General features: G+C 37.0%; 1 long non-coding RNA gene across 1 annotated transcript in view; it reads left to right on the forward strand.

Annotated features, from left to right (window-relative positions):
• Nucleotides 1–2,557, forward strand: part of LOC132020561 (uncharacterized) — a 35,592-nt gene extending 33,035 nt beyond the window's left edge. Inside the window, exon 3 of the long non-coding RNA XR_009405029.1 lies at nucleotides 782–2,557. This is a non-coding gene — a long non-coding RNA (uncharacterized LOC132020561). The remainder of the gene's footprint in view (nucleotides 1–781) is intronic.
• The last annotated feature ends 11,904 nt before the right edge of the window (nucleotides 2,558–14,461 follow it).

Genomic DNA, 14,461 nt, shown 5'->3' on the forward strand with positions numbered 1-14,461 from the left:
TACTGTCATCATTACCAGCCAATGTTTTTAGAAACCATTTCGCCCCCTTGTGTATATGAGAAATTGTATATTAAACTGAGAATGAATAGAACTGTTGTTGTGTTTGCCAACTCATTCTTATAACTGGGGGCAGGGTCGAGGAAGAGAGCTAGTGAGGATTCTAATAAGGAAGAAGAAAATTAAACTGCATCTGTGTAGGTAAAACCAAGAGTCTATTTTCATTATTAAAGCTGTTTGTCATTGCAACAACCACTGGTTGTTGTCTCAGGGAAGTATTGTATGTGCCTGCAGTTTTAGAAAACAACATCTTCTCAATTTTGCTGTGCTGTTTTTGACTTGATTGCGGGATGGTAATGTGATTGGATACCTGAATAATAATAAATTTTGGCATGCAGATTTGAACAGTGAAGAAAAAGGATGGGGAAAATAATGGTGGTGGCTTACGCCCATGTTAAATTTATGCAAAAATATGGTTAGCCAAATGATGAACAGATGCAGCTGAGTATTTCCATCATTTTTGTTAAATATCCTGCAAATGATTCTGGCTGGTTATACAGGAAAATTGCATCAAAATGAAGTGTGTACATGAGTAAAATATTAATGACTGATCTCCATTTAATGGGCTATAGATAATGCAGCTGTTTTTAGCCTCCAGCTGTGGAAACAACTTACTTTTTCTGAGAGAAAAAAAAAAAAAAAGCAGACTTCCTGTTTTGTTTTATTTCAATCCCATTTTCTATTGACTTGATTTTCTTTCCTGACTTTCGGACATCTCTTTCAGAAGTATCTCCAACATCTCCACAGTCTTCTCTTAGTAATAGGAGTCAGAAGCCAGCACTTGGAAACTTCATTTGGACTTCTGGTGAGGTGTTTCATTCATGAGTGGGGGAAGCCATGGAGAGGAGCCCATGAAGGTCTTAATGCCTGAAGTACCCTTTATAAGGGGGCTGTTTTACTTTACTGCTGAGTCACAGATGCACTGAGGCCAGAAGACTGGGGGAACGAAGACTGGCTGCAACTTTCATTAAAGTTTGGCCAAACATGCGTGATGATGATTAAAGCAAGATCATCTTTTTGAGGAATAAATAAGGGAATAAATAAAGGAATAAACAAGGCCAAGATGGGGGTAAGCAGAAGGCTCAAACTGTACCGAGAAGGTAGCAAGTGAAATCTGTGATTGAAACAGAAGTGGCTGCTAATGAACAGAAAATACAAGGGGAGCAAAAAAGAAGGACATTGGCACTTATAGCATGGACAGCGGTAGCCAGATGCTAGGAAGATCATTTCATATACCATATCATTCAATTATCACAACAATTCTACAAGTATTGTAAGATCCTTCCAAATCCTACAGAAGTGGAAAACTGAAGTACAGGGAGATTAAAAAATTCATACAACATCCTATGGCTAGTTGAGTCCTACATTTTGATCCCAGAGATCATCCTCTTAAGGCCTCCAGAAACACCTGAAGGAGTGGAAGGAGAGTTGGGGAAGGAACTGAGTCATAATAAATAGGAGAAATGGAGAGTAGAGAGCAGCTGCTTTTGCTGAGATCAGTATTATTTCATAAGGTCTTCTAAATCATGAAACTATAATTCTGGCCATGAGACTCATCCTTTTCTCTGTAGAGATCTGACTGTATGGTCCTAAGGCCTCTAACATCTCTACCCATTGGAGTACTCTAAGAATAATATGGGAAGAGACCTGGAAAATGAAAAACAAGATATGAAGATGTGAGCAGAGAGAGGTCCAAAGGAAACATCAATGACAATAAATGCCCTGAGATAGAAATGAGTCTGGCATGTTCTAGACTTAGCAAGAAGTCCAGCTGAGCTCTATTCTCACAGAGATTCTCTCTCCCGTGCTATTTCCAAACCTCTAGGCCTTAGAACTATGACAGTGACTGGCACAAAGAAAGGGCTCAATAGCCACTTGTTGAATGAATAAATGAAGAACAGCATGAATGAAAACTGAACAATACTTGGTCACTAGGCATTGGTGAATGGAAGTCAAACATTACCAAAATGGGTACAGAAGAGGAAAGACAGCTTGAGCATTTAAAATGAGAAAAGTTCTTAATTCACAAATTTGTTTGTGATTAAGCTTGCTTCTTTGTTTATATTTTATTGTACCCAATAGCCTCATGCTGTTTACTTGGCTTCACAGACCTTGTGTTTTTCCAAACATACTGCTCATTAAAAAGGCCATTTCTAGCTTTTCATGAATGGGGAATGATGCCAGTATTTGACAACTTCATTTCATTGGGCTGTTCATCAATGTAAAATTATTAGGATCATTTATTTCTAAATATATTCTGGATTGATAGCTAAATCAAAGTCAAATGATTGCCAAATTGGCTACGGATACATTTTAATAACTTCAGTGTCCCTCATTACCCACTCCATAGACATGTTCTTTGACTAATTCAAGTTTTATGTTAGTAATCCATCTCTACTATAAGCTATAATTATACGTAATCGTGCTCTCTGTGATATTAGAACTAACAAATTCATTGAAAATCTACAAATAAAATACTTGGCATCCATTTTGTCTCCTATTTTGATGCTTCTCAATCTTACCCCTACTCCGGTCATGTTCTTGTATTCCTTTATCCTGTGACTTGGGATCTATCTGGTGTCCTGAATTCTGCTTCCGAGTTTGATATTTGTGTTAAAGCAGTCAACTGTTGGCACAAAATGTGGCAAAAAAATATTCAATTTTTATGTACTTTTGTTCTTCAGTGTAATCAATGGGTATTGGTCATAATTCTATGAGACTCTGGCAGGATCAGTTTGAGTTATAAGCAAGCACCAGGCTGAATGTACTCAGATTCCTCCCTCCCTTCAGATGATGAGTAACCAATATTAAACCAAATCTCTTGGTTTCAACATAAAGTTGTATTCATTCGCAGGGATTGCCATAACAAAATACCACAGACTGTGTGGCTTAAACAACAGAAATTTATTTTACAGTTCTGGGGGCTAGAAGCCAAGCTCAAGAAGTCATCAGGTTTGATTTCTTCAGAGGCTTCTCTCCTTGGCAGCAGATGGCTGTCTTCCTTCTGTGTCCTCGTGCGGTAATCCTTCTGTCTGTTGAACCTGTATCTGTGTTCTAATCTCCTCTTTTTTGTTTTTCTTTAAAGATTTAATTTATTTGGCAGAGAGTTAGAAAGGGGGCACAAGTAAGCAGAGCGGCAGGCAGAGGGAGAGACAAAAGCAGGCTCTCCGTCAAGCAGGGAACCCGATGTGGGGCTCAATCCCAGGACCCTGGAATCAACTGAGCCACTAATCTCCTAGCGCCCAGGTGCCCCTAATCTCCTCTTATAAGGATACCAGTCATATTGGATTAGGGTCAACCCATATGATCTCATTCTACCTTAATTTTCTCTTTAAAGACCTTTAAAGACCCTGTCTCCAAATACAATCATATTCTGAGGTACTGGGGTCAGAACTTCAATATATAAATTTTAAAGAGATAAAATTTGGCCCATATTATTTCCTCATGACATATCCCCTAGAATAATCTTGATGGCTATGTGTATTAAGTTGCCAGGTGTAACCAAGGTACCTCAAACTCAAACAAGGGTCTCTTCTATAAGAGCAGATGACTCTGGTAGTTTACTGGGCAGATAAAGGGAGGATGTCACTGTGTAGATAATTTTGCTGTTTCAGAGGACAGATATGTTGTTTTAATAAAGACATTATATACTAATTATGTTTGCATACATGTGTTTGTGTGTGTATGTAATTTTTAATCTGAACAACCAACATAAAAAATTGCTTTTATAATCCCATTGTGTACACATGAAAGAAAAATCAAGGCTCAGGAAAGTTATCTCATGTGTAAAATGGAAAGATTATTTATCATAAAGCTAGGATTAAAATCCAGACTTCTATAATTTGAAGATTCTTATACCACTGCCATTGCATAGTACTGTCTCTCTAAAGACTCAACTTGGTTTTGAACAAGCTTATGAGAAAATTACTAAATGAGAGTCTGTGAAATGTTCTTCTCTTCTTTCTTATTTGTAGACAATAACCTAGTGCTTTTGTTGAATTTATAGAGATGACTCAACTCAGAAATTCAGTTCAAGTAGACTGAGAGTCAAAAGATGTTATAAGACCTAAAATCTCACCAAGGGAGCATCAGCTTGGACCACCTGTGCTTACTACTGATGGTGATGCCAGAATGCTCATGCATCTTAAAGCTGCGCTAATTTAGAACCATTCAGCTTAAATACAATCTCTATTACAAATACAGTTTTGTCCATTCATCTGTAAATCACATCTGGCAAAAAGACCCAGATGGTTTTCCCCAAATTTGGAAAGTACATTTGTAATGGCTTAGCATACAAAAATTCGTGCTGGGATCTGGGTGAGAAGTCTTAAGGGATGAGACAGTTATCCTATAGTCTAATAGAAACATAGCTAGAGGTTATGAGACTGCCCACACAAAGAGACATGCAATACCTATTAAGATGCCGTAAATAATAACTGTCACATTGGCTAGAACCCCCAGATCAATAGTCACCATAACATACTCTAGGAAATACTGATGTTGGTGACTCAAAATGAGAAGAAGTTAAAATTGCTTCTTATTTGGCAGACATATTTGGAGCATCAGAGTTATCTGTATTTAACAACAATTACCAATCCTAATTGTGCTGGGTAGGCCAGAAGTTTTACATAAAAGGATATGGTTTAAAATTTATTACTTCATATGATATTTACAACAAAGTATCTTGCACCGACTGAAAAACAATCTTGACAACAGGGGAAAAGCCTATTAAGACTGGAAGCAGAAAGGATGACTTCTGTTATTAAGTAAAAAATGATAGAACAGAAAATTATTTGTAAAACAAATGAGTCTGTAGCAAAAATCATGATATAACAGAAAAATATCATATATATTCAATGTATAATCTTTAGTGAGATGCTCTAACCCTTTGATATTTATATCCTAAGGTATTCCTTGATTTAAACCTTAACCTGAAAGGTTAGACTGAGTTTACTGATCTTCCTCAAGAAAGTACAAGACTAGGAAAACAAAACTTATTTTTGAGATATATCTTAGAGGTATATCATAATCATAATATTTATAATTATAAATAATTACAATAAATGTTATATAATGTTTAACTGGATATACTGGACTGTATATGTAAGAAACATTGTTTTTTAGTTCTCCAAAACATGGTTTATACATTTATGTATTTTGGTCATAGAGGCCACTCCTTATATTGCTAAATGACAATGGAATGAATTACTGATAAAGATGATCATTTCACAGCCCAAGACCACAGAGAAAAAAAGAGAGGAAACACAGAAGGGGGAACCACATAGATTATGTAATTGTGCCTTTGCCATGTTTAAAAAATATATACATGGACAAAAAAAAAAAAGATAGAAGAAGTCAAATTGTTATATTTGGCTGAAAGTTAGTATTATTTTGAATCAGGCACTGAGAATAGCACAGGCATCAGAAATCCTGTAACAATGGAATAGGCCTTTAGAATAAGCAAAGCCCCTTTTTTTCTTTTTAATTAACATATAATGTATTATTTGCTTCAGGGATACAGGTCTGTGATTCATCAGTATTACACAGTGCACAGCACTCACCATAGCACATACCCTCCCCAATGTCCATAACCCAGACACCCTGTCCCTCCCCCTCACCCCCCAGCAACGTTGTTTGTTCCCTGAGGTTTGTCTCCCTCCCGGGTCCATCTTGCTTCAGTTTTTCCCTCCCTCCACCCCCACAGCCACCCTACCCTGACTCTCAAACTCCTCATATCAGAGATATCATATGATAACTTTCTTTCTCTGATTGACTTATTTCAGAATAAGCAAAGCTCTTAATTAAGATAAGGTAAAGGTGTAATTCTTGGGCAATCTCCCTTTTATGTAAGTTGGTTCCTTCACATGTCACACAGTAAAGATTATTTTATAATTATATTCATACATTTACGTACACTTTAAAAAAGATTTTAAGAACAAAATGCATCGCTAACTATTCTGAAAGGTTTTTTGGTTAGAGCATCTTTCTATAAATTACTGCAATACTTGGATATATGTTTAAATTACCAAATAAACAAATAAATAACACTGCAGAGAAGTAACTTATTTTTCCTTCTAGAATACGTAAATGATATGTATCGTTTGAGTAGAATTAAAATTCAATGACCGATAACAAGACATTCAATAGAGGGCAATTCAGGAATCTTCCCCTAGATCTCTCGTGAAGATAGTAGTGAACATTGGGTATGCGTGCAGTTGCAATATTCATGTGCATTGACTGATCTGAGGCAAATAAGAATAAACACACTGACGTTTAAAAACCCTGCCATATCCATGACCTCAGCTAATTCTGATAACATCACTGTAAAAGTACAATGGTAGAAACTATTATTCCTCTTTTAAATATTCAAAAACCCGAGTTTAAATTACCAGTGATCCCATGGTTCTTCTGCGGCAGAACTGGTACCACCAACTGCACTTTTTTCCTAGTTTGGGGATTTAACTCAATCACAAATTAGTTCAAAATACATCACAATTACTTTAAAATAATCTAGTAGATTGATTTGGTCTTTCTGTGAGATTGCTCTTGAATTATGTTTTAGATCAAAGGCTCTTTTCATTAAACGATGCTCTGGAGCCAGTTCACTGATTCTCTAGCTGAACTGTCGAGTAATTGGTTGACCTGTAGTAAACCCACAGAAGTAAAAACAAAGAACAAAATCACTGTGGGAAAGTGGGTGGCACTTAAAATTACAGCTTAAATGATTTATAGTCTAGTTGTTATTTTCCTAACATATGAATTATCTTTGTTCACAAATCTAAAAATGATGTTTCCAATGTGTGAACTCTTTTGAAAAGTAATTGTTCAAGAAATTCTACTCAGATATGACATTTATCCAGCACATGGAATTATCTGTTGCTCTAAATAGACTTCAGATTTGGCCACCATTGTTTAGTTACTGAAAGAAGTTAATCAAGATTTAAAATTTTTTTCAGTTTCCATCATGGCAAGAACAGATATGCCAGAGTTGATAAAACCTCAGTATGAATTTAATTTTAGCAAGCACAACAGAAAAAATAAATGATGGAATATATGAGCAATGTAGGCAAACAGAGAAACATCTTAAAGCTGGAGGTTTTCCCTCTCCCAGTGATTAAATTTAATTGTAACTCTCTAAAATTTACTGGATGCTTTTGTTGTGGTATTGTATGTTTTGTTATAAACTTTTATTTTGTAATTGGCTACCTGAACATACTTGTTTTTCTATGTAAAATTAAAGTGTAAAATTTGTGACTAACTCACGTCCACCCCCAAAGCCTAATATTTTAGCTTTTAATAGAAGTTGTGATGATCTCATTCATGCTGCCCCCAGAGAGGAAATAAGTGAATCAAACTTTAATTGCCAAGGTGCCCCCTAAAAAATGGAAGTTATGAGATGAATACTAATTTAGCTTATTTATATTTTGCCACCAAACATAAAAACTTTGCATTTCACTGTTGGGATTAACAATGTACTAAGCAAAAGGACAAGTAGTAAATTGTTACATTTCTGAAAGATAATTTAAAAATTCTTGATTCTTAGAAATACTGAATTAGCTTAAATGTGTGAGATCTTGGGAAGCCTGGATGATACAGTTGGTTAAGCAACTGACTTTTGGTTTTGGCTCAGGTTATGATCTTAGTCAGGGATGTGAGACCGAGCCCTTAGTAGGACTCCACATTCAGCGTGGAGTCTGGTTAAGATTCTCTCTCACTCTCCCTGTGCCTCTTCCTCTCTCTCTCTCTCTCAATTAAATAAATAAATCTTAAAAAAAAAAAATTGTGGGACGCCTGGGTGGCTCAGTTGGTTAAGCAGCTGCCTTCGGCTCAGGTCATGATCCCAGCGTCCGGGGATCGAGTCCCACCCACATCGGGCTCCTTGCTCAGCAGGGAGCCTGCTTCTCCCTCTGCCTCTGCCTGCCATTCTGTCTGCCTGTGCTCACTCTCTTCCCCTCTCTCTCTCTGATAAATAAATAAAAATCTTTAAAAAAAAAAAATTGTGAGGGGTACCTGGGTGGCTCAGTCAGTTGAGCATCTGACTCAATTTTGGCTCAGGACATGATCTCAGGGTCCTGAAATTGAGCCCATGTCAGGCTCTGCACTCAGCAAGGAGTTGGCTTGAGATTCTGTGTCTTCTTCTTTCTCCACCCTCTGTACACCCCCTCCCCGTGCCTGCTCTCTCTCTAAAATAATCTTATAAAAGATTTTTTTTTTTTAAGAAGTGTGAGATCTGGGGTGCCTGGGTGGCTCAGTGGGTTAAGCCTCTGCCTTTGGTTCAGGTCATGATCCCAGGGTCCTGGGATTGAGCCCCTTTCTTTACTCAGCAGGGGGCCTGCTTCCGCCTCCCCCCTCTGCCTGCCTCTCTGTCTACTTGTGATCTCTCTCTCTTTCTGTCAAATAAATAAATGAAATCCTTAAAAAAAAAGTGTGGGATCTTACATTTTTTTTTAAAAATAAGTGAAAACCTGGAATATACAAATATCTAGAAAGAAGACTGATTTCATAATTGAAATAGTGATAAGCGAATTTGGTCATCCTTTGCTAAGAATGAAATGAATCCATTGTTTTACTCTTATAATTACATAACAGAATGTTATTCATTTATACATTTAATTTTATCATTATCCTAGCAATATTTATTGAAAATCTATAATGTGCCAGGCAGTGTGTTGGGCAGTATACAGGACAATCTTATCAGTACTCAGGAAGCTTACATTCTAATAGAAAATTCTACACTTTGTAAGGAGCTGTGTTAAGGTTAAGGGTCCCTGCTTTCAGAAAGTGTGCTTACTTTGCTCCTCTCTGCTAGTAATGGGAGAGGTGAGAGTGATTTGTGTGGAACATTTGAGACTAGGGTGGTGGGGGGTGGAGGAGACAGGGGTGCCCAAGTAAGTACTCCAAAAAGGGGGCCTGTCATAATCTATTGTTCATATACCACGTATCACTGATATGTTTTCCTCGTGTATGGAAATAAAGTCAATGACCAAAATCCCTAAATAGCAGATGCCTATGTAGCAGATGTGGACTTGCTTTTGTCTCATCATCAACTTATTACCATTAGCTGTAGTAACTCTTCTTCTGCATGATGATGGCAGGCTGCAAGAACAATAGATTAATAAAACCAGCTCTCTTCTCATAATATTCTAAAAGTATAGAATACATAAAAGAGTAAAGATTCCAGTTGGTTTACCTAGTATTTATTATAGGTTATTCATTATTAACAGGGAGGGGGATAATCTATAGTGCCGTCTAACAACTCCTTCTCCCCCACCCAAAGTAACTTTCACTCGTCTATTAACAGTAACAATTTTTACTATTTGGGAAAGCTATGCTATAGGCCTAAGAGGACACTAGAGGACCAGAAAGTGGTATATTAGGGACATTTGTTAGGTTTATAATGAAAAAGATAATTAAGCCGCTTTATCTTGTAGCTGTATAAAAATATTTATCAGACCTTCTATCTTAACAAGGCCCAAAAGGTCATTACTAGAGTGACCATACATTTTGGTTTTCTTGGGAGAGTCTCAGTTTACAACAGTTACTTAGGTGTTATTGATAGTGCCACCTTGTCCTTTCAAAAGTGTTACATTTTGGGCAATAAATTATATCATTATCCTAGTTAGAGTTCACAGAATACCTGCTTTTTTTTCTTTGAACATTTATTTATTTAAAGATTTTATGTATTTAGGGATGCCTGGGTGGCTCAGTCAGTTAAGAGTCTGCCTTTAGTTCAGATCATGAACTCAGGGTCCTGGGATTGAGTCCTGCATTGCCGGAAGGGGGTGGGGGTGGGGGGGTGGCCCAATCCTTGCTCAGCAGGGAGCCTGCTTCTCCCTCTGCCTGCTGCTTCCCCTGCTTGTCCTCTCTCTGTGGCTCTGACAAATAAATTATATCTTTAAAAAAACCGATTTTATTTATTTGAGAGAGAGAGCGCACATGAGTAGGGGGAGGGGCAGAGAGAGAGGGAAAAGCAGACTCCCTGGTGAACTGGGAGCCTGATGAGGGGCTCCTTCACAGGTCCTTGGGATCATGACATGAGCTAAAGGTAGACGCTTAACTGACTGGGCCACCCAAGTACCCTATGACTGAGAGATTTTTAAAAAATAGATTTTGAAGGCCAAAATATAATGAAAGTGATGAGAGCAGATCTTTAAAGACAGTGTTAAATCACACACATATTTGATAAAAGTGCATAATGGATCATAAGTTAGAAATAAAGGTATGACTTGCATTGACATATAGTAAAAAACTGTACAGTGGATTAACTGATAGTGTAATTTGGGATATATGGGAAAACTGAAGGGATAAAGATATTTAAATCTGGATCTTCCATGCTTTATATGAGTTGGGCTAAACATTGTAGCTCATGGAATCTCAGAATGTTATAGGTGGAATGGAGTCAAGAACTCATTTCATTCAAGCTTATTAATTTGTGAACGAAAGAATTTATCTGATTCGGGTCACAGAATTCCTTACAAAGTGAAGACTGAGCTTAATGGCTTTTTCTCTCCCCAATCTATTACACAAAGTCTAAATCAATTGTTGGATCATTGTTGAATTTAATATTAAGCAGAATAACACAAGCATTTTCAATTGAAAAAGAAAATTAGCTGTAAGGGAAGTACTTAAGAAGCCAATACTAATCTACCTCCAAACTGTAAAAGTAGCTGGTCTGCGAGTAAGTGCCTGAACTGTAATAATTCCTAGGGCAGCAAGAGCAAAAGCAGATTGGCTAAACTTAATCTGAACTGGGGCTTGATTTAAAGTTGCACCTTGTGTGTTTGCACAGGCTTATGGGTATGCATGGGGGCACGTGTTTGAAAACAGAAAGGGGAGGGGGACTGGGGAGATCAAAGCACAGTAAAAGTGGAGAGGTCATTGTGTATTTAAAACAGCACTTGAACCTTACCCCTCTAAGGTATAAAGTGTTATATTTATAAATGAGTTAGTTTGTTAGAGTTCTGTGAAATTATGTTTCTAGTTATTTATGTATTTACCTGATAAAATCCAAGTAAGAGGGTCTATGACAATATTAACAATCACCGTCTAACAACATTTGCTTTCAAGAGCATCCTGAAACTTCCTGATAGAAATAGAAGGGATATGTGGTTTTGTATCCACAATATATTTTTTTTCCATCTAGAAGAAGCATAATGATTATTTTCCCAGAACTTTAAACTTTCCATTTGGATGGCACTCTCTCTAACACATCAGTTTCTTCCATTTCCACCCCCGACAACAACCCATCCCCAATTTACTTTTCATCTACTTTGAAAAATTTATCCTGGGTAACTCCTTCAACCCTAGGTTCTGTTTAAATGTCACTTTCTCAGGAAAGCCTTACTTTACTCCTATCACTACCCATTACCCCAGCTAGGTTAAAACGTGCAGTCAGTATTTATTTATTTATTTAAAAGATTTTATTTATTGATTTGACAGAGAGATCACAAGTAGGCAGAAAGAGAGAGAGAGAGAGAGAGAGAGAGAAGCAGGCTCCCCATCAAGCAAAAAGCCAGATGGGGGAATCGATCCCAGGACCTTGAGATCATGACCTGAACCGAAGGCAGCGGCCTAACCCACTGAGCCACCCAGGTACCCCCACTTTGAGATTTTTCATTAATGCAGATAGAACGTCCCTCCTTCTCAGGGTTCCTGTTTAAGTGTTCCTGATTTCATTTAGCTTATATTTTTCTTGCTCCCCTCTTACTACCAACTGCTTTCCTTATTTTTCTTCTTCTTCTGTCAGTCTTAAGAGTTATATAGGGGGGCAGTACCTTTTGTGTTTTAGGCTAAACCTCCTAAATTATCTATAAAAAGTTGATAAGTGATTTCTTGGTTGCTAATTCTTTGAATTTGGAATATATTTTAGAAAAGACACAGCATTAATATCTCAAGCATTTTAATAAAAGAAGTGATAGTAACACAGACCACACTAGCTGTGCAAAGTTGTTATGGATTTTAAAATTGACTATTCAAGTTGAAATAGTACAAAGCAATCCTAAAAAAAATGGGAATAATTAAGGTCATCTGATTGCTTACAAAATTTTTTTGTCAGAACATTAAAAAGTCTTTTATTTTCAGTAAGTAAATGCATGGGGAAATAAAAAATGGTAAAACCAGTATTTATTTAGTACATTGTAAATTTAAACATTAGAAAGATTGAGAATGTTTCATTTGTATTAAAATATATCAAAATTAGTTTCAACAGTACTTGCCTTATTCTCATACACAAATCATGATTGAGGATTTCTTTTTTAAGCCTTGTCGAATTGTCATAATCCTCCTTAAGTTTGGATCAGTTGCAGCTATATTAGTTTTTATTCTTGCGTAACTACTTACCACAAACCTAGCTGCTTAGAGCAGTCCTCACTTACCTCACTATTCTCCAGGTCCTAGATCTGGGCATGTTTGGCTGAGCTGTCTGCTTAGGGTCTCATAGGCCAAAGATAAGGAGTCAGGTGTGCGTGGCTCTTATCTAAAGGCTTTGGGTAAGAACTGGCTTTCAAACTCATTCAGAATGTTTACAGAATTCATTCAGTTTCCAGGGGTTTTGGTCTGAGGTTCCCCTTTCCTTGCTACCCATCGGATGGAGGCCAACAGTTCCAAAATGCACCTTCATCCCTTCTCATATGCTTCCCCTTCATCTTTGAAGCCAGCAATGATGCACTGAATACTTTCCACACAAATCTCTCTGATGTCTTCTACTACCAGATGGAGAACACTTTGTTTTTAAAGTCCTCACCTGACTGGGTCAAAGTCCAGCCAAATAATCTCCATATCTTAGGGACAACTGACTTGGCACTTTATTTATCTGCAAAACCCCTTTACAGTGTCATATGTCTGGCTGAATAATCAGGTGGCTAGAATCTCAAGACCATCTTTACAATTCTGCCTACGGGTGCATTGGACTCCCTGCCCTCAATATTTTGAAGTAATCTGAGACCCTTCAGTGTCAAGTATACCAGTAACTTCACTTCCTCTGAGACACCTTTATTCTTTTTGGCACTTTTCCTCATTTCTACTGATAATTTTGCCTCCCTTAATTTCCTCTGGCTATGTACCCTGGGTCCTGGAATGTTGGCATTGTCTTTATTCGCATGGTCAGTCATCTTCTGATCACATCTGATTGCACTTTCAGCACACCACCTTGTTTCTTTGCTGCACTGTCACCTGGTGACAGTGCAGCAAAGAAAACAAAATGACCTGTGGGTTTATCAATGGGAGACAAGGAGGGGAACACAAACACACACTCTGCTGTCTGTATAACTAAACAGGGACTATTCACCAACAGATTGTGCTCCATGATGACTCCTTCCTTCGTCTCTTTTTCCCAGTTTGATTAAACTGAGGTTTTGCCATATCCACTGAGTTTTTAATTTTATTGGCATACATTCTTTTCATTTTGAAAAGTTCTATTCATTTTCATAACTGCATCATCATTCTCTCCTGTTTCTTGTTCATAACTCCATGCATTAATTTAAGAATTTAATTTGTAGCCTTTATATTCTGCATTTAGTAATTCTATTTATGAGAAAGGACAATTGTATTTGTAGAGGTTCGGCAGAAATAATAATTTACCAAATTTGAACTCCTTTCTCCTAATAAATAGAATTATTAAATGCAGAATATGATAGCTATAAGAGAAATCTTTAAAGAAACTGAAGATACTTTCATTGCAAGTTTGTATTTTGTGAGAATGTTGAGGGATCCAAATTCTGTCATGTAGCCAAGAGGTATAGTATCATTTTGGATACGTTATCTTATTTATAATTTTCAGGTAGAGTTTTCTTGGCTAGCAGGGTAAGTAACTTGGTGATAACAGGGTGTGGGGTACATATTCCCCAAAGAAATGATGATGATGATATTTTTATTATTTTAATTAATTAATTTGACCTCAGGCCATGGCAGAGACTTTCTTACCTGTTCTTTTTCTGGTCAGGAAGGTCTCTCGTTCTTTTACTCTGCCCATTCTTTCAGTAAGGATGCAAAAATTATTTCAGGTATGTTGTATATATATGGAATGGCATTATCTCCTATTTCCATCTGAAAGTTTGATATTTGTGTTTCTCAGTGCACTTCCATTTTCTATTTTTACTTGTATCTTTGGCTTGTGCTCCTGTGTGTCTATGTATAAGGGAAAGCTGGATGTTTTTCTTACTTCCTTGGCAAGAGAGCAAGACTTTTAAAGCATCTTTGTTGCAATTTTTTCAGCATTCTGATGTTTTGCATCAAGAAGTCTTTCTCCAATATCCAGATCATATACAGATGGAAGTAGAAGTCTAGTTCAACATTTTGGGTATACTTTTTTTTTTATTACATACAAATATATCCCTACACAGTATCTATAGCATTGGTTTGCATATTGTTAAGCTTCAAATGACGGGTAGCAAATTTTTTTTTTTTT

This window comes from Mustela nigripes, chromosome 6, assembly GCF_022355385.1.
Source record: "Mustela nigripes isolate SB6536 chromosome 6, MUSNIG.SB6536, whole genome shotgun sequence".
NCBI lineage: Eukaryota > Metazoa > Chordata > Mammalia > Carnivora > Mustelidae > Mustela > Mustela nigripes.